Raw genomic sequence first — 23,698 nt, forward strand, 5'->3', positions numbered from 1 at the left:
ACGGACCTTCGGGCTCTTTTAAGAGCCCCAACGGGAAATTTTTGGGCGATGCAACCCGGTGTGGGGTGAGTGAGAAGAGAGTCCCCCCCAACGAAGGAGGAAAAAACCGGCGGCGGCGGCTGCAGCGCGAGGAATCGTCGACCAAAGAGACAGAAAGGGAGAAGCACAAGATGGCGGCGGAGAAAGCGCAGGCGACATAGGGGCCCGAGCAGGACGAATTTTTGAGACGGTGCGTGGAGTTGCTAAAGAGGGAGGTGCTGACCCCGATGCTACAGGCAATTGAGGGGCTCAAGGAGACACAAAAGACCCAGGAGACAGAGCTCTGCGTGGTGGAGCAGAAGGTGACGGATATTGAGGACGAGATCCTGGGCCTGGCGGTCAAATCTCAGACGCACGAGGCCTTCATAAAAAGTGTACTGAAAGGATCGAGGCCCTAGAAAACGGAGCGCGAAGGAAGAACCTTCGGATACTGGGTCTCCCTGAGGGTGTGGGAGGAGTGGACTGTGGAGCTTATGCAAGTACGATGCTGAGCTCACTGATGGGTGCTGAGGCCCCTACGGGTCCCTTGGAGGTGGAGTGGGCACATCGGATCCCGGCGAGAAGACCAAAAGCGGGAGAACCACCCAGGGCGATAATCGTGCGATTTCACCGCCTTAAGGATAGAGAAGAGGTCCTGAGATGGGCTAAAAAGGTGCGGAGTAGCAGATGGGAGAATGCAGTGGTACGGGTGTACCAGGATTGGAGTGCGGAGGTGGCGAGAAGGAGGGCGAGTTTTAACCGAGCCAAGGAGGTGTTGCATAAAAAGGTGAAGTTCGGGATGCTGCAGCCGGCAAGACTATAGGTCACGTATCAGGAGAGACACCATTATTTCGAGACGGCGGAGGAAGCATGGACCTTTATTAAAGAGGAGAAATTGGATCGGGACTGAGGGACTGATACTGCAGGAAATGTTATTGTTAATGTTATGGTTGATGTTAATAGACAAGTAAATTGGGAAGGGGGGAGACATTGGGAAATGTGGGCGCCGGTGAGGGGGGAAAGACGGGACATAGATGGAGAATGAGGAAGGGGAGGGGGAGGGGAAAGGGAGCTGCGCCACAAGAGGCGGGTCAGGTAAAGGGATGTTCCCGCGCCAGAAAGAATATGGCGGGAAGACAGGCGCAAGGCGGATGGGAGTTCCCCACACGGGGGGGTCGAGGAGTGAGCAGGAGTAGCCGGGGTCAGTTGAAGTCAGCTGACTTACGGAAGTAATATGGGGGGAGCAATCACGCTAGAAAGAGATCTAGCGGGGTGGGGGGGGGGGGGAGGTGGGGGGGGGGACAACTGGGTTGCTGCTGCGGAAATCCAAAAGGAAATGGATAAAGAGTGGGTGGACGGGGATGGTGTGCGACGATGGGGGAGCGAGTGGGAGCGCGGAGGCGGGATATGGGACTGGCCTAGAGAAGTTAATGGCTAGTCGACACGGGAGGGGGGCAGGTAGCCCCCTAGTGAGGCTGATCACGTGGAACGTGAGAGGCCTGAACGGACCGATAAAAAGGGCCCGAGTGCTCGCGCATTTGAAAGGACTAAGGGCAAACGTGGTTATGCTCCAAGAGACGCACCTAAAGGTGGCGGACCAAGTTAGGTTAAGGAAAGGATGGGTGGGACAGGTGTTCCACTCAGGACTAGACGCAAAGAACAGAGGGGTGGCCATATTGGTGGGGAAACGGGTAGCATTTGAAGCAAAGAACATCGCAGCAGATAGCGGAGGTAGATATGTAATGGTGAGTGGCAGGCTGGAGGGAATGGAGGTCGTGTTGGTTAATGTGTATGCCCCGAACTGGGACGATGCGGGATTTATGAGACGGATGCTGGGGCGTATACCGGACCTGGAGGTAGGAAACTTGATTTTAGGAGGGGACTTTAATACTGTGCTGGACCCGGGGCTAGATAGATCCAGCTCAAAGACCGGAAGAAGGCCGGCAGCGGCCAAGGTGCTTAAGGGGTTTATGGACCAAATGGGGGGAGTGGATCCATGGCGATTTCTTAGACCTAGGGCTAGGGAGTTCTCCTTCTTCTCCCATGTCCATAAAGTGTACTCCCGGATAGATTTTTTTGTTTTGGGAAGGTCGTTGATCTCTAGGGTGGAAGAAGCTGAGTATTCAGCCATAGCGGTTTCGGACCATGCCCCACATTGGGTGAACCTGGAATTAGGAGAGGAAAGGGAGCAGAGAGCACTCTGGCGATTAGATGTGGGATTGATGGCGGATGAGGGAGTGTGTGCAAGAGTGCGGGGGTGTATCGAGAGATACCTGGAGGTCAATGACGACGGCGAGGTCCCTGTGGGAGTGGTATGGGAAGCACTAAAAGCAGTTGTCAGAGGAGAGCTGATCTCCATTGGGGCCCACAAAAGGAAAACAGAGGCCAAGGAAAGGGAAAGATTACTGGGGGAGATTTTAAGGGTGGATAGGGAATTTGCAGAGACCCCGGAGGAGGGACTGTACAGGGAGAGGAGACAACGCCAGACGGAGTTTGACCTTCTGACCACCCGAAAGGCGGAGGAAGGCACAGGGGAGGAGGTATGAATATGGGGAAAAGGCTAGTCGCCTGCTGGCGCATCAATTGCGAAAGAGGACAGCAGCGAGGGAGATAGGAGGAATTAGAGACGAAAAGGGAGACACGGTACGAAGAGCAGGAAAGATAAATGAGGTGTTCAAGACCTTTTATGAGGGACTGTATAGGTCCCAACCTCCAGAGGGAGAGGAGGGGATGCGGCAGTTCCTGGATCAATTGAGGTTCCCGAGGGTGGAGGAGCAGGAGGTGGTGGGCCTGGGGGCACCGATTGGGGTGGACGAGGTTATTAAGGGACTGGGGAGCATGCAAGCAGGGAAGGCTCTGGGACCAGACGGGTTCCCGGTGGAATTTTACAGAAAATATGTGGACTTGTTGGCCCCGTTGATGGTGAGGACGTTCAATGAGGCCAGGGAAGGAGGGACTTTACCTCCGACAATGTCGGAGGCGACGATATCGCTAATTTTGAAGAGGGATAAAGATCCGTTGCAGTGCGGGTCCTATAGACCCATTTCATTATTGAACGTGGACGCCAAATTGCTGGCAAAGGTACTGGCATCGAGGATAGAGGACTGTGTCCCGGGGGTGGTGCACGAAGACCAGACAGGGTTCGTAAAAGGGAGACAACTGAATGTGAACGTGCGACGACTATTAGGGGTGATGATGATGCCCCCAGTGGAGGGGGAGGCAGAGATAGTGGCGGCAATGGATGCAGAGAAGGCATTTGATAGGGTGGAGTGGGAGTATTTATGGGAAGTGTTAAGGAGGTTTGGGTTCGGGAACGGGTTTATTAGCTGGGTCAAACTTCTTTATGGGGCCCCAACGGCAAGTGTAGTTACGGGTCTACAAAGATCGGAGTATTTCCGACTATATAGGGGAACAAGACAGGGATGCCCGCTGTCTCCATTGTTGTTCGCGTTGGCAATTGAACCTCTGGCCATGGCGTTGAGAGACTCCAGGAAATGGAGAGGGGTGATTAGAGGGGGAGAGGAACACCGAGTCTCGCTATACGCAGATGACCTATTGTTATACGTGTCGGACCCAGCGGGGGGGATGATAGAGGTTATGCGAATGTTGAGGGAGTTCGGGGATTTCTCGGGGTATAGGCTAAACATGGGGAAGAGTGAATTATTTGTGATACATCCAGGGGACCAGAGTAGAGAGATAGAAGGCCTGCCTCTAAGGAAAGTGGAAAGAAACTTCCGATACCTGGGGATTCAGATCGCTAGGAGCTGGGGAACTTTGCACAGACTTAATCTGACACGGCTGGTAGAACAAATGGAGGACTTCAAAAGGTGGGACATGCAGCCTCTGTCGCTGGCGGGCAGGGTGCAGGCAATTAAGATGATGGTCCTCCCGAGGTTCTTATTTGTATTTCAATGTCTCCCTATCCTAATCACTAAGACCTTTTTCAATAAAATAGACAGGAGCATCACGAGCTTCGTGTGGGCAGGGAAATTTCCGAGAGTGAGCAGGGGGTTCCTTCAGCGTAGCAGGGACAGAGGAGGATTGGCACTACCGAACTTGGGCGATTACTATTGGGCCGCCAATGTGGCAATGATACGTAAATGGATGATGGAGGGTGAGGGAGCGGCGTGGAAAAGACTGGAGAGAAAGTCCTGTAAAGGGATGAGTTTAGAGGCGCTGGTGACGGCGCCGCTACCGTTCTCACCAAAAAAGTTTACCACGAACCCGGTGGTGGCGGCAACATTGAATATCTGGGGACAGTGGAGGCGACAGAGAGGGGTGTGGGGAGCCCTGCCTGGGTCCCCAATCAGGAACAACCATAGGTTCGCCCCAGGAAGAATGGATGGAGGATTTCAGAGCTGGCACCAGTTGGGAATTAGGAGGGTGGGAGATTTATTTATAGATGGGACTTTTGCGAGCTTGGGAGCATTGGAGGAAAAGTATAAGTTGCCCCGGGGAAACTTCCTGAGATATATGCAGGTGAGGGCGTTTACTAGACAACAGGTGAGGGAATTTCCGCTGCTCCCGACACAGGGGACTCAGGACAGAGTGCTTTCAGGGGTGTGGGTCGGAGAGGGCAAGGTGTCAGAGATATATCGAGAGATGAGGGAAGAGGGGGAGGAGTCGGTGGGCGAACTAAAAGGAAAGTGGGAAGAGGAGCTAGGGGAGGAAAGTATGTGGGCTGATGCCCTAAGCAGGGTAAACTCCTCTTCCTCATGCGCCAGGCTTAGCCTGATTCAATTCAAGGTGGTACATAGAGCACACATAACGGGAGCAAGATTGAGCAGGTTCATTGGAGTGGAGGACAAATGTGGGAGGTGTGGCGGGAGCCCGGCAAACCACGCACATATGTTTTGGGCGTGCCCGGCACTGGAAGGGTATTGGAAGGGAGTGACGGTAGTGATTTCGCGGGTGGTGAAGGCCCGGGTCAAACCAGGCTGGGGGTTAGCTCTATTTGGAGTTGCGGATGAGCCGGGAGTGCAGGAGGCGAAAGAGGCCGACGTTGTGGCCTTTGCGTCCCTAGTAGCCCGGCGCAGGATCCTACTCATGTGGAAGGAGGCGAAACCCCCCGGACTGGAGGCCTGGGTAAATAATATGGCGGGGTTCATTAAACTGGAGCGGATAAAGTTTGCCCTGAGAGGATCGGCTCAAGGGTTCACCAGGCGGTGGCAGCCATTTCTCGACTACCTAGGGGAACGTTAGAGGGAAGACAGATGACCAGCAGCAGCAACCCGGGGGGGGGGGGGGGGGAGGGGGGAGGGGGGGTTTAGTTTATGTCAAACGATTATGGGGTTTAGTTATTTGTGTATTGTTAAAATTTCTTCACTGTTACGTTTACTTTGTAAGAGGGAAAAAATTGTTGTTTGGGAAAAAACTTTCAATAAAATATATTTAAAAAAAAAAAAGAGGGTGCAGAAGAGATTTACCAGGATGTTGCCTGGTATGGAGGGCATAAGCTATGAGGAGCGGTTGAATAAACTCGGTTTGTTCTCACTGGAACGAAGGAGGTTGAGGGGCGACCTAATAGAGGTCTACAAAATTATGAGGGGCATAGACAGAGTGGATAGTCAGAGGCTTTTCCCCGGGGTAGAGGGGTCAATTACTAGGGGGCATAGGTTTAAGGTGTGAGGGGCAAGGTTTAGAGTAGATGTACGAGGCAAGTTTTTTACGCAGAGGGTAGTGGGTGCCTGGAACTCGCTATCGGAGGAGGTGGTGGAAGCAGGGACGATAGTGACATTTAAGGGGCATCTTGACAAATACATGAATAGGATGGGAATAGAGGGATACGGACCCAGGAAGTGTAGAAGATTGTAGTTTAGTCGGGCAGTATGGTCGGCACGGGCTTGGAGGGCCGAAGGGCCTGTTCCTGTGCTGTACATTTCTTTGTTCTTAGTTCTTTGTTTAATAGTTTATTAACATACTCCAGGTTATTTACTTAATCAATCACACGTTCATGCCCATTGGACTATAGACTAATACACTGAAACAACATTAACTTAACTTCCAGGTGACTGGGAAATACAGAGCAGATATGGCCTGATCTGACTCCTGGTAGTCTGGCAGTGCTGGAGTTCTGCTGGGCAGTCTGTGTCCTCTGTTATGATCCCTCTGTGGATAGCGTGGGCTCTTCTGGGCTGGTGGTGGAATAATGGTTATTGTTGGCTGTCGATGCTGCAGTCGAGAGAGCGAGTGGTGGGCTACGCAGCACCTTTTATTCCTCCAGCTCTCGCGCCCTTTTGGGCGGTGCCAGGTGAAGGCCCAATGGATCGATGGGGTCTTGATCACCCTGATTGATCCTGACCAATTGGGGGCGGACACCTTGATGGCTGGGCGGATCCCGGTCGGCCATGGCTGTTAGTGTCTGAGGCACGTAGGCGCTTCCCAAATAGGTAATGATCTGGGACCCATGGCAGATGGTGAAATTCAATAAGAGGCAGCGTGGTAGCACAGTGGTTAGCACAGTTGAATCACAGCTCCAGGGTACCAGGTTCGATTTGCGGCTTGGGTCAGTGTCTGTGCGGAGTCTGCACGTTCTCCCCTTGTCTGCGTGGGTTTCCTCCGGGTGCTCCGGTTTCCTCCCATATTCCAAAGGTGTGAGGGTTAGGTGGATTGGCCATGATAAATTGCACTTAGTGACCAAAAAGGTTAAGTGGGCTTACTGGGTTACTGGGTGATGGGGTGCTCTTTCCAAGGGCTGGTGCAGACTCCTTGGCCCGAATGGCCTCCTTGTGCACTATACATTCTATGATTCTATGATCTGGAATTAAAAGTCTAACCATTACCTGATCTAGCCTGCACGTGACTGGCAGCAAATAGCCGTACGTTCGTGGCCCAGCTAGTCAGCCCACATCCAATTAATGATAAAAATTCAAAGGGGAATTGTCACCAGTCTTCCCTCTAAAATGTGTGGGGCAACATGGATGTCGGGATATGCATCAATTTGAAAGGGGTTGTGCTGTGCAATGGAAACAGGAATTCAAAGGATCATTGGTTGTCTGCCAAGAGCTGTACCAGCTCCCTGAGCCTCGACTCTCGTCATGTTTGCAGTTCTCCCTGGAAGCACATCCCAGTTGTCCTGTCTGACTCTCATCCCACTTGTATATTTACCTGCAACTCTACCCGCACTCCTTTCCTTCAAAAGCTTACTAAAACCCCACCTTTCCCCACATCTTACCTGTGACCATTACCTGTCCAGTATTGCCATCCCCTCCCTATAAGCTGAATGGATATAAAGAGCTTTTGAGTTATGAAATGGCGTCACTGATTATGAACCATTGTGTAATTTCAAGGATGAATTCGACATCGTTCTTGGGGCTAAAGGGACAATGGATATGGGAGGGAGGCGGGATCAGGGTATTGAACTCGATGATCAGCCTCAATCGTAATGAATGATGGAACAGGCTCGAAGGGCCGAATGGCCTCCTCCTGCTTCTATTTTCTCTGTTTCCATAAACACAAGTTTTATTAATGGTATTTGTAATAAATTAATCCCCCAGATCTTGATATTGAAATCTTGGAGTACCAAAGTTTAAACCAGTTAATTAATAATCAGAGATATTGGCATGCGATTAACATTTAATGAAATGTTACGAAATATATTTCCTTACAATCCTTGGTGTGCGACGACTTCCAAAATGGCACCTCACTCTCCTTTTGCTCTATTTCTCACCTTGGGGTTCATCCCCTATCATTAGTACCATCCTGGGTAACTGTAACTGCCCTCCCTCATCCTTCTCAACCTCTTATCTTGACCACATCATCCCCCTCCTCCTGCCTGTCCTCTATGGTCCAGCTCAATGTAATTTGTTTCCTGTAATTCATCTAATCATAGTGCCCCCACATCGCATGGCCCCACAATAGTTCCTCTTCCAGCCCTCATTTCTTTCCCTCGGTCCTTTGGCATTTCCTCTTTCTCATCTGCCTGCTGCTCCCTGGCAACAAACATGCGCTACCACATGAACGCTGACTGCAACCAGCTCTTTTCTCCGGCGTCGCTCTTGATTCCTCCATGGCCTCTGTGTGCTCACACTCATTGGCCGACAGTCAGTCCTTGATGAGCTACAATGACCTCCAAACAAACATCGGAAAACCTGAAGCCAACACCCTTGTCCATAGATTTAGATTTAGATTTTTTGTCACGTGTACCGAGGCACAGTGAATTGTATTGTTCTGTGTACCATCCAGGCAGATTGTTCCATACATGAAAAACATAGGACATGCATAAATACACAATGTAATTACATAGGCATAGACATCGGGTGAAGCATACAGAGTACGGTACTATACAGTCGAGAAGAGGCATAGAGAGATCAGTTCAGTCCATAAGAGGGTCGTTTAGGAGTCTGGTAACAGCGAGGAAGATGTTTTTGAATCTGTTCGTTCGCGTTCTCAGACTTCTGTATCTCCTGCCCGATGGAAGAAGTTGGAAGAGAGAATAACCAGGCGGGATGGGTCTTTTATCATGCTGCCCACTTTCCCAAGGCAGCGGGAGGTGTAGACAGAGTCAATGGATGGGAGACAGGTTTGTGTGATGGACTGGGCGGTGTTCACCTGAAGTTTCTTGCGGTCCTGGGCCGAGCAGTTGCCATACCAGGCTGTGATGCAGCCCGATAGGATGCTTTCGATGGTGCATCTGTAAAATTTGGCAAGAGTCAATGTGGACTTGCCAAATTTCCTTAGTTTCCTGAGGAAGTATAGGCGCTGTTGTGCTTTCTTGGTGGTAGTCCCTTTGAGTGAGAACATCCTTCCTGACGGCAGCATATACAACAGCCTGAATCCCGCGTGCACAACTGAGGGCGCACTGCAGTCTTGGGGGTGTCGGGCGGGGTTCTCCGTCGGTGGGATCCTTCGCTTCGCCGACAGTGCACTCAAGCCCACGGGTTTCCCGACAGAGTGGGGGTGCACACAATGGGAAACCCCATCGGCTGGCCGCCGGGACGGAGAATCCCGCTGCTGATGCTGATGGCGGGACGGAGAATCCCAACCCTTATCTTTCAGGTGTTATGATTCCTTTGGGGGCCAAGGACTGTGCTCCATACAATATCCCCCTTACACAGCTGAGTACAAACTCCCCCAGTAATTGGGAGCAGGGCTCTCCCTTCGGGGAAACTACTCAGTATAAAAACACTGACCTGGGTGCGAGCCAAGGGGGTTACCCTTCGGGGAGAGGAGTTATAGTTTTGTTACTTTGTGTACACCGTAATAAACCTATTGTTCATTTCTACCCTACCGTGCGATCCTGTTCTCTCTCCTGTTTAGGTTCCACACAAATGAAATTTTAAAGGAAGACCCCTCTGCCCAGTTGAGAAGATGCCGAATTGCACACCATCATTACTGAGCAAAGAGCCCTCCTTGTGTCCTGGACAATTATTCCCAACATCAATAAACCACATTACCGGTTCCTTTTTCTGATTGCTGGCACTGGGAGCTTGCTGTGCAGAAACCCGCTGCTCCGTTTACCCCACTGCAACAGTGGCCATCCCTCCAAAAGTGCTTAATTTGTTGCAAAGCAAATCCAGAGGTTGTGAAAGGCGCTACAGAAATGCAAGTTACTTTTTTTCTCTCTTAAACCTCCTTAAATCTGTTCACAGGAGTTGCAATGTATGCTGACTGTTTAAGAAGCGGTTTTTCGCCTTGTTTTTCCAAATTGTAGGCTGGGTTCACTGTGATTTTTGAGGTGGAATGCTTGTGAAGGTCAGAGGTTTTCCTATCATGATCTCAATGCCTCACAGATTTTCAACATTAACTGACCCTTTGACTATCAGCTGAGACAAACAGATAACCCAAGCGCGATAAGAACTGGAACGATCTGGAACATTCTCCAATTATTTTGGACAACAAGTGCATTATACACAACTGACCTCCTTTAACAAGGGGTGCTGCCTTGTTTGAAGAACGAGGAGATCCCCATTATCATGGAAGCGTCTCACACAAGTGACACTGTGACACACGTTACACAGTGAGATTGCTGAGAAAGTTTGATCGAAAACTGGTCTCCACCAGGCGCTGTCACTGTAACTGCCTGGCTGAATCACCTCAGGTTTTTTCAAACTCAGTCACCGTAAGTTCAATGTTCATATTTGTCAATATTTCCACCTGCAGCCCTCCCTGTTTTCGTGTTTCTGACAGTTTGGGTAATAATCTAGCCATCGGCGTTTACCAAATTCCCTTGTTCCTCTTTTCGAAATTCAGGGGCCCGATTCTCCGAGTGTGGAGGATCCGTGGCGCTTTACGCGGAAAAGATTCGGCAGCGCCCCCTCACCGATGCTGTGAGCGGTGAGGGGGCGAGCAGCCGCGCCACGTAATAAACGGCCGGAGAATGGCCGGGACCGTGGACACGCTTGCGCATGGCGATGACCGTCAGTGGTCGCGCAGTAAAACATGGCGCCGGCCGTGCGCGGAGACTACCTGTCAGATAGTGCCCCCCTGGCCACCCTCTGGCCTCCTCCCACCAGTCCCCCCAGCCCTTGCCGAAGCCCCCCCCCCCCACCCCCGCCCCCCCAGCAGCACGGCTCCCACCCGACTGTGCTGACCTATGGCATACGTGCCTTTATTAGCCGAGGAATAGAATATAAGAGCGGGGAGGTTATGCTGAAGCTGTATAAAACACCAGTTAGGCCCCAGCTAGAGTACTGTGGGCAGTTCTGGTCACCACACTATAGGAAGGGTGTGATTGCATTGGAGAGGGTGCAGAGGAGATTCACCAGGATGTTGCCTGGGCTGGAGCGTTTCAGCTATGAAGAGAGGGTCTGATTAGACTGGGGTTGTATTCCTTGGAGCACAGAAGGCTGAGGGAAGATTTGATTGAGGGGTACAAAATGATGAGGGGCGTGGATAGGGTGGATATGAAGAAACTTTTCCCCTTAGTGGAGGGGTCACTGACCAGGGGGCAGAGGTTTAAGGACATGGGCAGGAGGTTTAGGGGGGATTTGAGGAAAAATCTTTTTCACCCAGGTGTTGGGAGTCTGGAACTTGTAGAGGCAGAAACCCTCACAACATTTCAGAGTAGTTTAGATGAACACTTGTAACGCCACAGCAGACAAGGGTACGGACCAAGTCCTGGGATTAGAGTAAATAGGTGCTTGAGTCTGGCACACACAATGGGCTGAAGGGCTTCTGTCCGTTCTGTAGAAACACTATGCTTTCCTTTGTCCCTCTAATTGCTTTTGAATTGATTGTAAGAGTCCTTTCTGTTTATTTCCTCTGTTCTCATTTCTTTTATGTTATTTTATTATTTTGCTACATGGATACATAATCGGAATGTGCCTTTTTAATCAGAAGATTCAAACGTGAAGCAACCTGCTTGTCAGGACACTGTGTTCCCAGGTTTTGTTTTTTGAGAGGAGAAGCCAGATTCCTCGGCACAGAGTGCATCCCAGGAACCAGGAGCTGGATACTCCATTCCTGCGGCGAAGTGCTGGCTCGAACGGACAATCTGTTTAGGAAAAAAAAAACGAACAGAGAATCTGTTTACGTCAAAAAAATTGGCGCAAACCCCTCACCGTGAGGGGCTAGCGCCGGCGCCGACTGGAACTCCCACCTCCTGCGCCGAAAACAGCCGAAGAATGGCTGGGTCCCGGTCCGCACATGCGCACGGCTGACGACCTGCGCCGGCCATCCGTGTACCCGAACTGCCATCCCCCGACCTCACAGCCCACCCCTGGCCATCCCCTGGCCACCCCCAGCCCTCACAGAAGCCCCCCCCCCCCCCCTCGGCTGAGTATGGTGGCGCTGGACACAGTCCGCAGCCGCCATGCCGGGTTCACGGTTTGTGTGACCACACGTGATCCGCGCCATCGGGAACTTGGCCCATCGGGGTGGAGCATCGCGGGTTGGCCGGCCGATGAGGCGCCAACGGCATGGCGACTCGCGGTGCGCGTCATGATGACGCCACTCTGGAAGGGGCGGAACACGGCTGACCGGAATCAAACCGGAGCCGGCCCCGATCGCCTAACGGCATCGGACAACGGAGAATCCTGCCCCAGGTTTGGAGGGAGTTAGATGGATTGGTTAACTGGCAACTGATGGGTTGGCCAGGGACAGTATTCTGCCTGACAACAGTTTAGCTCAGTTGGCTAGACAGCTGGTCTGTGTTGCAGAGAAAGGTCAGGAGAGTGGGTTCAATCCCCAGACTGGCTGAGGTTATTCATGAAGACCCTGTTTTCTCAACCTTGTCCCTTGTCTGAGGTGTGGCGATCCTTAGGTTAAATCACCGCCAGTCAGCCCTCTCCCCACAAAGGGAAAAACAACCTCTGGTCATCTGGGACTGTGGCTTTTTTAAAGAATGGGGTAAGGGGGACTGGAAAAGGGGTCTGAGATAGTCAGTTACCTTTTCTGTCAGTTTAATTATATTGCTGTACATAGTAAAGGTTACTTATGTTAAAGCTACAAACCCGGTGACTGCAGTTTACTCGACTCAGCCAAAGTCCTCAGGGATTTTAAATAGTTTTTTATTTTACCTGTGTTGCAACTCTGGGTCAAGTGGGGCTGGAATTGATCACGCACTAGCCCAGGGTGTTGTGACATCATTTAAAAAATTAATTTATGGGATGTGGGCGCCGCTGGTTAGGCCAGCATTTACTGCCCATCCTAGTTGATGATGGTGAGCTGCCTTCTTGAACTGCTGCAGTCCTGGAGGTGTATGTACACCCACTGTGCTCTTTGGGAGGAAGTTTGTTGCTAACTTTTGGTTGGTTCAATTGGCTCTGATTTATAACCTTTGCTCTAGAGTCACCAGGTATCTTTATGATACCGCCACGAGGTTCAAGTTCAAGTACTGATCAATAACAACACACCAATTAGTAAGATTCAAATCAATACACATTTAATGTACACAGTAAATCGCTACTCATGCATAAACTCTACTTTCTAGGCTATTTCTATCACTAACAGGCCTATACTTAGCTTTGAACTGGCCCACCAGGTCAGGGGAAAAAATGGCCTTTCGTTCGGGTTCTGAGTCTGCAGGATTCAAAAGTTGGTATGGACTGGTAGCTAGGAGCGCCTATCTCGTAGCGAGCGTTGACTTGAGACTTACTTTCTTGGAGCGGCCGCTTGGACAGATCACTCTCAGGGGTTGCTTTGCGTTGCTGAGTGACCCTGTCAAGAAGGATGATTTGAACTTGGGGGCTTTACTTTATAGCCCCCAGGGGCTTCCCGCCTTTCGGGGCGGACCCCGTACCTGGTTTCAAGTGATTGGACTTCGTTCCAATCGCTTGGTTCGATTTCTCCAATATTGGAGCTGTTCCCTGATCGTTGGGCGGTCTTTAAGTGTCCGTTAACCTCTTTTGTGTTGGCTCCTGCTGGCGCCGAGGAGTCTGGCTTGGCCTTGTTTACCTTAAAATGTTTCGATTGTTCCCGGGGATCGCTCATTACCATGTAGATGGCTGCTACATTACTATGCAGATGGCTGCTTGTATCGATGCTGTCTGGGCTTCTGCAAAGTCTAATACACAGTAAACGTGCACCTGCTAGTTTTTGCCTGTGTTGGCTGAATTTCCCTTTAGCCTTTGCGGTTCTCCATTTTAAGTTGGGAAGTGGCCAACTCAGGTGGCTACACGCCCTCCTTGTGATCCTAACGCGAAGCGTGAAGGATCACATAACTGCGTTGTCTTCATTCCCTGACCTGGCGGGCACTCTTCTATGGCCTCTACACTGACCATAACTATGCAAGAAAAATTTTAACTGACATTCTAAGTGGCGCTATGTCAAAACAGGGACATGCATTACTAAATAAGAAAAACGGTACCTCTAACTGTCCTCAATAAACTACACTTCACGCAAACATTCAATCAGACTAACTTCTTAAACAATGCACATAAAATCATGGCAGCATTATTCACATTTCTCCTGGCTTGGCAGTCAAGCTCAGGGTTGTACAATCGCTCATGAAACACATTTCTTTATTCACAAAAAGAACGCAAACGAATGTTCTTTATTATAGATCGCGGGGATCGGGGATCTGGTCATAACCGAAAATAGGGGATCTTATCCTATATACCGGGGTGCGAGCGCGGTAGGCTCTCCTTCGCCATTTCCTCAGTCGAATAGTCTGCACAATGCTGCAGAGTATCGCCAACACTAGTAGGGATTCTATCAAGTAGGACAGGGAGTACCAGGTTATAAACCTGTCACACCAAGATGGTGTGGTGTCACTTGTGACTGGGCTCTGGGTGCTATGGGGAAGTGAATCATTCACGGCTGGGGGCGGGGGGGTTGGGACCAGGGGTTCACGTTCGCGCGCAACCAAATGTTCATTAGGGTGATGAGCAACACGGAGGATGTCCTCATGGTTCTTCTTCTTTCTCTTCTCTTCTCTTGAGCTTCTGGAGTTCTGTGGGATCAAGCATAGTGTCTGTTACTATCTTGGTTTACTACCTCGTCTGTTAGTATGTCTGTCCTTCAGTGCCAATTCTCCCTTTACAATTTGTCACCATGTGTGACTCCCTCATTTTTTTTTTAAACCGAATATCCCGGAAAGACACACTTAAAAATACTGAACCAGTGCGAGTCGTCTCGCAGGCTGTGCGATTTACCATCCAAATGTTTGAGGATGTAAATAGCATAGGGATGGCAACCTAAGGGTCGCCTGAAACAAAACAAAACTTTTTGAACCAAAAGTGCCGAAATGAGGTGCGTATGGGCCGCGGCGGGTAAGATTTGGATGGAATCCCCGGGTAGGATGGCGACCAATGCCGTGTGTGCTCTACCCGAGCGTAGCTGACCAGAGGGGGGTTCCCAGGCAGGGCGGGTCCCAATGCCGTTTCTCCACTGCCTGAGCAACCGCCAAGAACGGGCAAGAAATGTAGTCATCGTGGGGGGTTGCCGTATTGGTTCTACCTTTGAACCAGAAGGGCAGTTACGAACGAGGGTCTGGCAAGCTCTCAGAGGTTTCTGCCGATGAGCATGCGGCAAGCTCTCAGCGGTTTCTGCCGATGAGCGTGCGGCAAGTTCTCAGAGGTTTCTGCCGATGAGCGTGCGGCAAGTTCTCAGCGGTTTCTGCCGATGAGCGTGCGGCAAGTTCTCAGCGGTTTCTGCCGATGAGCGTGCGGCAAGTTCTCAGCGGTTTCTGCCGATGAGCGTGCGGCAAGTTCTCAGAGGTTTCTGCCGATGAGCGTGCGGCAAGTTCTCAGAGGTTTCTGCAGACAAATAAGGCGTGGGGCCGTGGAAAAATTTCTGATCTTACAAACCACATTTAACAATACCACTACAAACAACATTAAACATGCTGCAGGTTCCATCAGAAAGGACACCGTTTTCTCCCAAGCGGTTCCTTTTTAAAACATCATCTGGACACCTCAGTTATCAGTTGCGAACAGGGTCGTAAAGGGGTTTTCGCTTGGGGAGTCAGACTCAAAGTCGTCATCTTCTCCCGGCTGCCAAACTCTCGAGTGTATAAGGGCGGATAGGGCTGCGTGGTGCGATTTGGGATCCATCTCGTCGTTCCGGACGAGTCTGAATGAATTGCCCCGGTGCCAAAAGGATGTGTCCAATTCTGTTGGAATGGAGTCGGGGTCGTCATTGTAGGTCGGTGGTCGGTGGTGGGGTTTCTTTAGGAAAGTGATCATGAAGGGATCACTCGAATCGTGGTCAGATTCGCTGGGTGTGGGTCCTGTTGCATGGGGATAGTAGGGAGGCGTGCTGTGGCTGTTGTCTGAGTCACAGTCGCTACTGCTGCTGTCTGTGGGCGTTCCGGGGCGGAGTGTATAGTTCATGGGTGGAGTCGGGGCTGAGTCCGTGGCTGGGCTGGACGTGTTGGGGGAGGGTAGGGTTACGTTGGCTGTGGGCGTGGTGTGGTCTGCTGCGTCGAGCATGACGTGATGTGCGTGGTTCGACTGTGGTCCATATGCCTTAAGCTGGTTAATATGGAACCACACAGTCTTACCGTTGGGGTACTTTATTTTGTAGACGAAAGGGCTTACTTTGTCCGCAATGGAGTACGGACCCGAATACTTTGGTGACAGGAATGTGCTGGGGTTGTATACGGAGAGCATGACTTGCTGTCCTACACTGAACTCAGTCGCATGCACTGTCTTATCGAAACAGGCCTTGCTCTGTTTCTTTCATGTGCCTAATCGTACCGCGGCTGCTAGCTGAGCCGTTTTAACATTCTCTACCAGTTGTTCTACTGCTTTCTCGTGTGTGAGGGCCGTCACTTCGGGGCTGGTCAAATCTAATCCCAATAAAAATTCTATGCCTTTCATGGGGCGTCCGGTCATGAGGGTGTGTGGGGTGTAACCTGTAGATGTTGAAACCGTATTTCGCAAAAACATCAGCGCAAAAGGGAGGACTGAGTCCCAAGTGGTGTTGTTTTGCTGGCCCATTTTTCTGAGGGTTGATTTTTGGGTCCGATTCATGCGCTCCACGATACCACTTGACTGGGGGTGGTATGCAATGTGGAATTTTTGGGTAATGCCAAATATCGTGAGGATGTTCTTCATGACACGTCCCGTAAAATGGGAACCTTGGTCGGATTCAATGCTGCGGGGGAGTCCCCATCTCGTAAAGATGTGGTGGGTTAAGATCTTGGCTGTGGTCTTTGCCGTGTTCGTTCTGGCTGGAAATGCCTCTACCCATTTTGTAAACGTGTCTATCACAACGAGTACATATTTAGAACCATTCCTGCAAGGGGGCAATGGTCCTATGAAGTCAATCTGGAGGTTAGTCCAGGGGCCATTAACGGGTCGGATGTGACTAAGCTGAGCCTTCTTTGCGTATCTGTCCGGATTGTTCTGGGCACAGATAAGGCAATTCTCAACGTAGTGCGTTACGTCTTCTTTTAAACTTGGCCACCAACAGAGCTGCCTGAGGTGGGCTGTAGTGGGATCAATTCCCTGATGTCCATGACCGTCATGGAACAAACAAATGAGCTGATTCCTGTCCTGTTCAGGAACCACATAAAGGGTGTCTTGTAACACCACACCGTCATGTGTAGTCAGAGCATTTTTAAATCTATCATAGGTTGCTGGGAATGTTCCTTTTAAAATCTCCCTGAGATTGCTGTCCTGCTTCTGGGCCTGCACTAAATCCTCGATATTAGTCTGCGAAACCTGAACTGCATTCACTGGAGCGCTTTCGGGGGATGTCCAAAAATATCCGTGCCTGGAACCTGCTTTGGCCAGTGCGTCGGCTTTTACATTTCCAGGGGGGGAGGAACGATGGTGACTACGAACTTTAACTATTCCAAAAGTCCTGTCCTGAGCTTTTTCTAAAATGTGACGGAGCAATGGGGCTGAGTGGAGGGGTTTTCCGCCTGCGGAAACAAATCCTCTTGCTTTCCACAGGGGTAGGAATTCTGTAAGGCTATTGCAGACATAGAGGCTGTCCGAGTATATGTCTGCTGGGCTGGGGAAGGAATCTGGGTGTTGTACAATGTACGCCACGGCTGCTAGCTCTTCCGCCTGCGCGCCTAAGTGTCCTGGAGGTTTTATTGCGATTTCTTCTAGGGCGCGTCCCTGCGCGTCCTCGACATAAATGCCACATCCTGTTATGTGCTTCCCTTCTAATATTGTGGAAGATCCATCCACATATATCCTTATGGGTTCGCACGTGTCAGGGTTGGACTACCTATCTTTCTGTGGGGTGTTTTCGCAATAAAGGGGCCTGTGTTGTGGTGCGGTGAGATGATTTCACATTTGTGGGGCGTGCCTGGGGACTGCAGGATTTCTGCTCAGAAAGTGTGGGTATTGGTCCTTTTAACAGTGATGTCCCGTCCCTGCAAAAGAAGGGTCCATCTGGCTGCTCTTATTTGACTGACTGTACCGTCCTTAAGTCTTCCGTCCAGTAAAAGTTGGGTGGGGGTGTGTTCCGTCAGGATTGTGATGGGGTTCAGTCCAGTTATGTACAAAAAATATTGTACTGGCCAAAAAACTGCGAGCAGGTGCCTTTCACAGGTTGAAAATCCCTGCTCCACAGCATCTAAAACTCTGGAGGCGTAAGCTACGGGCCTTAACTGTTCGTGCCGTTCCTGGAGGAGCACAGCCGAAAGGGTGTGGTCTATGGTTGCTACCTCTATCGCATAGGGGGAAAGCGGGTCTGGAACTTGTAGTGCGGGGGCTGCAATGAGTGCTCTTTTCAACGCGTCCACAGCATCCGTATGCCGCAGAAGCCATTCCCAGGGGGCTCCTTTCTTTAGGAGGTCTGAGAGGGGCGCTGCCTTGCTGGCGAAACCGTCAATGTGGTTTCGGCAGTAGCCAACCAGTCCTAAAAACGACCGGAGGGCTGAAACGTTCTGGGGAAGGGGCAATTTGGCAATCGAGTCAATCCTTTTGTGCTCGATTTCACGTTTACCATGTGTGATAATTGTACCCAAATATATCACCTTGTTTTCCAAAATCTGGGCCTTTTTGCGGTTAACTTTACAACCAATTTTCTGTAGGAGTTCCAGGAGTTTGGACGGAAGTTCGATGTGCTCTGCCTTGGTGTCTGTCTGCAGTAGTAGGTCGTCCACATACTGGACCAGACATTTGGGGCGAGAAAATTTTGACAAACCATTTGCCAACTGTCGGTGGAAAATGGAGGGGGAGTTGTGGAATCCTTGTGGAAGGCATGTCCACGTGTACTGCTGATTTTTAAACGTGAAGGCAAATTTGTACTGGCACGCCTTTGCCAATGGAATGGACCAGAATCCATTACTGACGTCCAAAGCCGTAAAGTATTGTGAGTTGAGTCCCTGTTTGAGCATGGTCTCGGGACTTGTGGCTACCGTGGGGGCTGCTGCGGGGGTGACTTTGTTGATTTCCCGGTAATCGATGGTCAGTTGCCATGATCCATCGGGCTTTCTCACTGGCCAAATCGGGGCATTATTAGTGGAGGCTACTGATCTAAGTATGCCCTGCTCTAATAAGCTGTTGATTACTTTTACGATTTCTCCCTCTGCCTCTTGGAGAAATCCGTATTGCTTTTGGGGTCTAGGGTCAAGTCCTGTGATTTGTACTGAACCAGTCATCCAGCCACAGTCGTGTTTGTGGGTCGCGAATGCTGTCCTGTTCTTTTGTAAAACTGCCCTAACCCGCATGTCCGTGCTAATCGTAGTCGGGTCAAACCAAAATTTGCCTATTGCGCTAATCTTGTTTGCATGTTCTCCTATTGTGAGCGTTGCGGGGACTCTTGCGGATTTTGCCATTTTCCAGACACATTGTTTGACTGGATCAAAGGACAGGTTGTGGGAATTCATAAAATCTATACCTAAAATGTGTTCTGCTGTGTGGGGTAGATCGACTAAAACTATGGGGTGCTTGGTGGTGATGTTGCCGATTTGAATGGGTACAGGGGCTGTGATGTGTCCCTGCTGTGAGTGGCCTGTGAAGCCGCTGAGGGTGATGGTGGCCACGTGTCCCTTTGAAACATGGTGGAGGAATTGATTGTGGTGCGGGACCCTCCTATGTCCCAGAGAAACTCGATGGGCTGTCCCCGAATCCTCACTGCAACTACTGGTTGGCCGGACCAAAGGGTGTCGCAGAGTCAACTGGGGGAGCCCGAACACCGTCAGTCCATTCCGGTCAGGTCCGTCTGGTCTGAACGGGTGCTAACGCTATGTATGGGCTTTGTCCTGGTTTTATTTAGAGTGCCTGTCTGCTGGGCTCTCTGTGGCTTTCATGGGGCATTGCATTCTCTTGCAAACTGTCCTAATTGTCCACAGCTGTAACACTCCTGTGACTTTTGTGGGGGGCTGTTCCTGCCTTCATTCACCCATACGGGGTTCTGGTGTGCCTTAACTGCGTGTATGTCTGCTTCTGCCTGCTGTTCTTCGGGATTTTTGTTCGTGGGTTTGGTTTAAACAATTGCTCCCAAGTGCGGGACAATCTTTTTACAACCCATTTCTCATTATGAGCCTCCTCTGAGGGATCATAATTGGCACAAGCTTTTTGTCCTGTTTCTGTGGCATGGGAGATAAGGGTGCGGGTCCATTTGGCCATGTTGTCTGGGGACAAATGGGCACGGTCTAAGGCTCCGAAAACTGCTGCGAAATGGATCCACAAGCATCCAGCAAACGCTGTGGGCTGCTCGGATTTCTTTTGCCTGCACTTATTGAGGCCATCTACGGGGTCACCCCGGTTATACCCGATCGCGTCTAGGATCGCGCTATGCATTTCTGCAAGGGTGCCTCCTCCTACATTCTGTGGGTCGGGAAGGGCTGCTACGACCGAAGGGTCTAAACTCAAAACTGTGAGCTTTACTTGCTCTCACTCATCCAGGCCGTACATGGTAGCCTGCTGTTTTACTCTGGCAAAGAAGTGGTGGGGGTCTGAGGTGGGGAGGAATGGTTTGATTTATCGCATGCGTCCCGTAATTGGGTCACTGTTAAGGGGGTGGTGTACAGAAATTCCGTGTCGTCCGATGTGGCTGTGCGGTGAGTGGTGACTGGGTTCATTGGAGCCTGAACTATCTGCTCTGTGGGGGGTTGGGGCGCTTTTCTCTTCTGGGGCTTTCCCTGTGCACATGTTCCCTGAACATATCTCTGCGCTGTCTCACTCAATTCTTCCCAATCAGGGCCGTCTTCCTCTTCTAACTGGGATCCAAAGGTTTCCTGGAATCCTTTTTGAACTGAAAGCAGAGATTGCAGTTCTGCAATCTGCTTCCGGCACTTTGCGTAGTCTAGTGAGCTTTGTCTTTGCTCCGTGGTGGCAGCATGGAGTGCTCTTAACTCTGCCTTCAGGTCACTACACTGCCTCTGCAATGCCTCTACCTGCTTCTCTGTTTCCTCTCGTACCAGGACTGCACGTTGCGTGTCCTGATAGGCCTTTTCGTACTGGGATTGGAAGCTGCTTAAGTGCGCCAGACAAGACTGGTGTGCCCTCTTGGCATCATCCACCTCTCCGTCCTTTGTTGCTAACCTCCTCCTTAACTCTACATTCTCTTTCTCTACCTCACTGACATCGACCTTGCTCATTCGATGTATGCCTTCTATCTCTTTTCGGAGCGTCCTAACGACCTCCTCTGTGCCTCGCAATTGTGCCAAGCGGGACACGATTGCCATCGGCTTGTGGCAAGCTCTTCTCGTGAATCTTGAGAACTCAGGTTCTCCCACCAAGTATGTCCTATACTCCCGGGACCTGTTTCCTCATTTTCACAGAATTCGCTCCAAAGGGGCCATCCTTTACCTTTGAGGTACTTTCTGATTTCCTCCTCCCAAATGGGACACTGTCCTACTCTACTGCTGCTGGTCACTGCAACCACAAATTCTTTGGGGTTCATGAGGCGTTGCATTGCCTGCATTGCCATCTTTCCTCTCTGAATACTTCCTTAAATTTGGAACGAGGGGTACTGTACTGTACTGGAACGAGGCGGTGCTGTAATTACGGGTACGGCTTTCGCTATTTTCCGAAATACAAACTCCCGACAGTTTTGTCGCAACAAAAATCTATCAGTTTACCTTATCGCCCTGTTAGTTACGCATGCATACACACACTTCCAAATTATGAGGATTGATCAGAACTGCTTGAACACTTGTGGCTTTTTCCTGTTCCCAATTGGGTTTCTAATTCAAATTTTGGGTTCTCCTGGAGTGGTTAAGCCACTTCTAGATCGGGTCCCGTCAGGATGTCACCGGTAATATGTTGCTAACTTTTGGTTGGTTCAATTGGCTCTGTTTTATAACCTTTGCTCTAGAGTCACCAGGTATCTTTATGATACAGCCAGGAGGTTCAAGTTCAAGTACTGATCAATATCTCAACACACCAATTAGTAAGATTCAAATCAATACACATTTATTATACACAGTAAATCGCCACTCATGCATAAACTCTACTTTCTAGGCTATTTCTATCACTAACAGGCCTATACTTAGTTTCGGACTGGCCCACCAGGTCAGGGGAACAAATGGCCTTTCGTTTGGGTTCTGAGTCTGCAGGATTCAAAAGCCGGTATGGACTGGTAGCTAGGAGCGCCTATCTCGTAGCGAGCGTTGACTTGAGACTTACTTTCTTGGAGCAGCAGCTTGAACAGGTCACTCTCAGGGGTTGCTTTGCGTTGCTGAGTGACCCTGTCAAGAAGGACGATTTGAACTTGGGGGCTTTACTTTATAGTCCCCAGGGGCTTCCCGCCTTTCGGGGGGGACCCCGTACCTGGTTTTAAGTGTTTGGACTTCGTTCCAATCACTTGGTTCGATTTCTCCAATACTGGAGCTGTTCCTTGATCGTTGGGCGCTCTTTTAAGTGTCCATTAACATCTTTTGTGTTGGCTCCTGCTGGCGCCGAGGAGTCTGGCTTGGCCTTGTTTACCTTAAAATGTTTCGATTGTTCCCGGGGATAGCTCATTACTATGTAGATGGCTGCTACATTACTCTGGAGATGGCTGCTTGTATCGATGCTGTCTGGGCTTCTGCAGAGTCTAATACACAGTAAACGTGTACCTGCTGGTTTTTGCCTGTGTTGGCTGAATTTCCCTGAATGTTGCCCCAGCGACAGTGAAGGAACGGCCGATATATTTCCAAGTCAGAGAGGTGAGTGACTTGGAGGGGAACCTCCAGGGGGTGGGGTCCCCAGGTATCTGCTGCTCTTGTCCTTCTTGATGGCTCACCAGTGTCACATGAAAACGACGCTTGGAGCCGCAGATGAGAGCTGGTCGCTAGTGGGGATCAGCGAAAGATGAACCACTCCCAATATTACAACACATTCCCCCTTTTTTACAGAGGCACAATCCCTCCCAGACATCCCCATACACATAGCATCAAGAATTTAAAAAGCACACTCTCTCGCACTCACCTGGTGCCCACCAGCAGTTTTGGGAAATGAGGGTCCACATGGTGATCCTGAAGTAATTTTCAGTGTTTCTCTCCTGGGGGCGGGGGGCAGCTCACTCTGTGCTGCAGATGTGCCGTGCTCTGCTGCTGCCTCCTAGCTCACTCCCGGCTTCCCTAACGCCATTGGCTACATTGAGGGAGCTGGGAATGGCCGAACCAGCTTGAGAAGCTGAAGACATCTCATCGTCTCTTTCTCACTTTTTAAACACTTCCGCTACGCTTATGGACCGAACTGTACCTGGTGTGGGCGATAGAGGTGCCAACCCTGACCGAGCTGTACCTGGTGTGGTGATAGAGGTGCCAACCCTGACCGAACTGTACCTGGTGTGGACGATAGAGGTGCCAACCCTGACCGAACTGTACCTGGTGTGGACAATGGAGGTGCCAACCGTGACCGAACTGTACCTGGTGTGACGATAGAGGTGCCAACCCTGACCGAACTGTACCTGGTGTGGGCGATAGAGGTGCCAACCCTGACCGAGCTGCACCTGGTGTGGGCGATAGAGGTGCCAACCCTGACCGAGCTGTACCTGGTGTGGGCGATAGAGGTGCCAACCCTGACCGAGCTGTACCTGGTGTGGGCGATGGAGGTGGCAACCCTGACCGAGCTGTACCTGGTGTGGACAATGGAGGTGCCAACCCTGACCGAGCTGCACCTGGTGTGGATAGTGGAGGTGCCAACCCTGACCGAACTGTACCTGGTGTGGGCGATGGAGGTGCCAACCCTGACCGAGCTGTACCTGGTGTGGGCGATGGAGGTGGCAACCCTGACCGAGCTGTACCTGGTGTGGATAATGGAGGTGCCAACCCTGACCGAACTGTACCTGGTGTGGGCGATAGAGGTGCCAACCCTGACCGAGCTGTACCTGGTGTGGGCGATGGAGGTGGCAACCCTGACCGAGCTGCACCTGGTGTGGATAATGGAGGTGCCAACCCTGA

General features: G+C 50.8%; 1 long non-coding RNA gene across 1 annotated transcript in view; it reads left to right on the top strand.

Annotated features, from left to right (window-relative positions):
- The first annotated feature begins 7,609 nt into the window (after positions 1-7,609).
- LOC140389514 (uncharacterized) overlaps positions 7,610-23,698 on the top strand; it is a 71,065-nt gene continuing 54,976 nt past the window's right edge. Inside the window, exon 1 of the long non-coding RNA XR_011934409.1 lies at positions 7,610-10,078. This is a non-coding gene — a long non-coding RNA (uncharacterized lncRNA). The remainder of the gene's footprint in view (positions 10,079-23,698) is intronic.

This window comes from Scyliorhinus torazame, chromosome 14 (assembly GCF_047496885.1).
Source record: "Scyliorhinus torazame isolate Kashiwa2021f chromosome 14, sScyTor2.1, whole genome shotgun sequence".
Taxonomy (NCBI): domain Eukaryota; kingdom Metazoa; phylum Chordata; class Chondrichthyes; order Carcharhiniformes; family Scyliorhinidae; genus Scyliorhinus; species Scyliorhinus torazame.